This window comes from Varanus komodoensis, unplaced genomic scaffold (genome assembly GCF_004798865.1).
Source record: "Varanus komodoensis strain SLA01 unplaced genomic scaffold, ASM479886v1 scaffold301, whole genome shotgun sequence".
In the NCBI taxonomy this organism is placed as follows: Eukaryota; Metazoa; Chordata; class Lepidosauria; order Squamata; family Varanidae; genus Varanus; species Varanus komodoensis.
Genome location: NW_025335765.1, coordinates 14,732 through 18,462, shown reverse-complemented (window position 1 = coordinate 18,462; position 3,731 = coordinate 14,732). Strand labels below are relative to the sequence as shown.

Genomic DNA, 3,731 nt, shown 5'->3' with positions numbered 1-3,731 from the left:
TGCTACAAGTAGAGAGATAATCTTTATTGTGTCAAAGACCAGCTCCATTCAATAAATAAATAGATCTTAAAAAGTAAAAACAAAAAAAACCTATATTAAAACCAAACTTGGATTAATAAATACTTCAACACAATATCAGTCATCTTGCATTGTTGACAACCCCAGACTTTTTCCTTGTCCAACTAGGTAGAACCACAATCCCCCATGATATGTCTTCAGACAGCCATTGTATCTGCGAAGAATTTAGTGATGCTATGTTATTGTTGGGTTAGTGTCAGACAGCAATATATAAATATAGTATATTATAGTGTAGTATCTGTTCTTATCAGTTTAATATCTGATATGTTCTCTACAAGAAGATATTTTGACCAAGTCAGAAGTACTGGAAGAATTCTTCAGATTAAATAACACCAATAATATCTCCACAGTCATAATTTGGGAAGTCAGTAAAGCTTATAGGAGAGAATACTTTATAGAAACCATGTCTAAGGAAAAGAGAGAGAAGTCAGTGCACACACACACAACTTTTGGAGCAAATAGAAATACTAGAGGATCAACATAAAGAAAATCCAAGATAAATTAATTTTAACTGAACTCAGACAATTAAGAAATCAGGTTGATATGTTTGTGAAGGAAGAGATAAAAAAGAAGCTAAGATTTTTAAAACAAAAACAGGTCAAACAAGCAAGTAAAGCTGGAAGATATTTCACGTATTGTCTTAAGGAGTGGAACGAATATCTATAACAGCTATGAAGAAGGGTAGTGGCACAACATATGCAGAAAGGGAAATTCATGGGCAAGTTATAAATATTTTCTCACAGGTACATAAAAACATGAACCCCAGAATATGGGATGGAGAAGTATGTTGAAGGAACGGGGCTTGAGAAATTTACTCGAGAGTAGAGGAAAACATTGAATGATACTATTACTATTCAAGAGCTATCACAAGCTATTAGGCAAATGGAACGAAGAGAAAGCATCTGGTCCTGGTGGATTTACTGCTATATACTATAAATGCTTACAGGAAAAACTGACTCTGCCACTACATCAAGTAATGATCAAGTAACATCAAGTAACAGAAGGATTACTGCCACCAAGATGTCAAGAAGCTCACCAATCATTGATACATAAAGAAGCCAATGATCCTATGTAACCACACTCTTATCGACCTACTTCATTATTAAATGTTGATCATAAAACTTTTACTTTAATGATGACAGAAATGTTTAAAAAATGTATATGAAAACCAGATCTGTGCACACCAAACTGGATTTGTCCCTAAAAGAAACATGAAAGACAACATATGCTTTGTTGAGGCAATTGAATGGGTTAAAAAGAAAAGGAAAAAAGCTGCATTTATATTTTTAGATGCTGAGTACACTTCTGACAATGAATCTTGGCCTTTTCTAATGAAAACCCTCCGACATTTAGACTACGGCTCAAGCTTTTTGAATTGGATGCTGCAAATTTATACTAGAAAACATGTGAAAATCCTAATCAGCAGTGACAGCTGACAGCTTTCAAATGGAGAAGGGAACATGCCAAGGATGCCCTTCATCACCTCTTTTATTGAATCTTGCATTGGAAATCATAGCAAAAAATATGAGACAGGATCCAAAAATCAAAGGCTTTAAAAAAGGAGGAGAAAAATATAAAGTATAAAATAAAATGTAATGCAGATGATATAATCTGGACTATTTTAGATTCACATCAACCCCTGCAGCATATATTGGGCAACTTGGAAAATTTGGACTTCATTCAGGAGATAGGATCAATAAGAAAAATGCACACATTATATTAAAAGTCATTACAAAACAAGAAGGAAACATAAAAACAATCTCAAGATGTGAAATAACTTCAAACCCAGTTAAATACTTGTGGATAAACATCACAGGACATAATGCTGCACTTTTTCAAGACAATTTTCAAACAACTTGGATGAAGATTCAAAAGGACTTACAAAACTGGACTAAACTAATCTCATCTTGGTTGGACAGAATTTCGATTGTAAAAATGAATGTGTTCCCTAAACTGAACTTTCTTTTCTTCATGATGCCAATTGCAATTCTGGAAAATGTTTTTCAAGATTGGCAGATACAATGAAATAGTTATATTTGGAATGGCAACAAACCAAGGATCAGATTCCAAAGTTTACAGGGTGCAATGTAGAGAGGAGGCCTTGCTGTACCCAAGGTGAATTTACATTATAGTGCAGCAGGTCTGCTCTATATTGCAGATTGGATTCTAAATGCCAATGATAGCAGTTGGAATTGGCTGATATTGAAGAGGGAAAACATGATCTTTTATGGGCTAAAATATCAGTTAAGAAGGCTCTGATCTTAAAGAACAGTCATGCGCTAAGAGACAGTTTAATAAAAATGTGGCATTCCAAGACAAAAAAAAAAAAATCAGTCCTGCAATCTCCTCTTGATGTCTCCAGTTGAAGAGACACTCAAGGAATAAGGATTTTATAAGTTCTCTCCTCTCCTCTCCTCTTGTTTCAATGGAGCTGTTAATGAATTCTTTGTGTTCTTTTGATTTATGTTATGATTTCTCTCCTTTTTTTGCTTTGTCATCCATTGATGTTATTTTTGTATTGCAAATAAAATGATGTTTTCATGATTAAGTATTCTTCCCTTGGGGCTACTCCACTTTGAGGAGTGTGCAATTCTTGGGGTTTCTTGGGTTTAAGAAATTGCCTTAAATAAGGTATTTTACTAATATCAACATGATGAATGATGAGGAGGATGAGAAAGAGGAGGAGGAGGAGGATGTATTTTTCTTCTAGGTTACTCATGTCATTTTTTGCTATATGTTATTCTAAGTCTGTTTCTGTTTTAGGTGTAAAGTCTTCAGAAAAACAAATTTGCTTTCTTTTACACTTCACAATCCTCAAAAACACTTTGAGAAGACACCTACTTTTTCCTTTCATCCTATAATTATGTGAATGACAATAATTGAACCCTTTTTTTCCTTGAAAGCACTATCAATGGCCAATGGCAAACAACAAATGTTAATAGACTGGGGATTGGCAAGGTTGCATCATCCAGATTTCCATTGCTTTAAGATTTATATTGGATGCTGCAAAGCAGAATGTGCATGGAATGGATGTCCAGATTGGGGCACCATTTGAGGCTCAAAGAATAGTGTAGAGATACTGAGAAGGGGAACAGTGAAACAAGCTTTGCTTTTAGGATGCTGATAGAATTGGTTTTGCTGCAGTTGCTACCACTTTGCATGGCACCCATATCTCATACAGTTGAATGCAATATTGGTGATCCCCTCACTATTCTTCACAAGTATTTGCAATCTGGGGATTTCGTAGTTGGTGGTATCACTTCTCAGATCATAATGCCAGAAGAGCTGCATGACTTCAATCAATACCCCCGTGAACAAGTGATTGGAGAAAGTCTGTAAGAATGTTTCCCATCCCTTTCCATAATGCATATCTGTCCGGATTAAGATAAGCTCCAGAGTGCCTGAACTGATTTTGATAGACAGAGTGTATAGGAGGTCACCTTTATTCCTTTTCCTTCGTGTAGTTCTTCAGCTTGAGACAAAACAATTGCTTCTCCTCTCATCATTGACTCCCACACAGGTGTGAAGCCAAGAGTACAGTACAGTTTTGCAAGAACAAAGGATCCATACTGCTCTATGATCTGGGATGGATCACCCAATTGATGCATTTTAGGCTTGTTGAACATGTACTTTAAAAGGAAATTTCATTACAA

At 35.3% G+C, this 3,731-nt stretch overlaps 1 pseudogene; it reads left to right on the top strand.

The window, feature by feature from the left end:
• The first annotated feature begins 306 nt into the window (after nucleotides 1-306).
• On the top strand, nucleotides 307-361 carry LOC123027196 (annotated as a pseudogene).
• The last annotated feature ends 3,370 nt before the right edge of the window (nucleotides 362-3,731 follow it).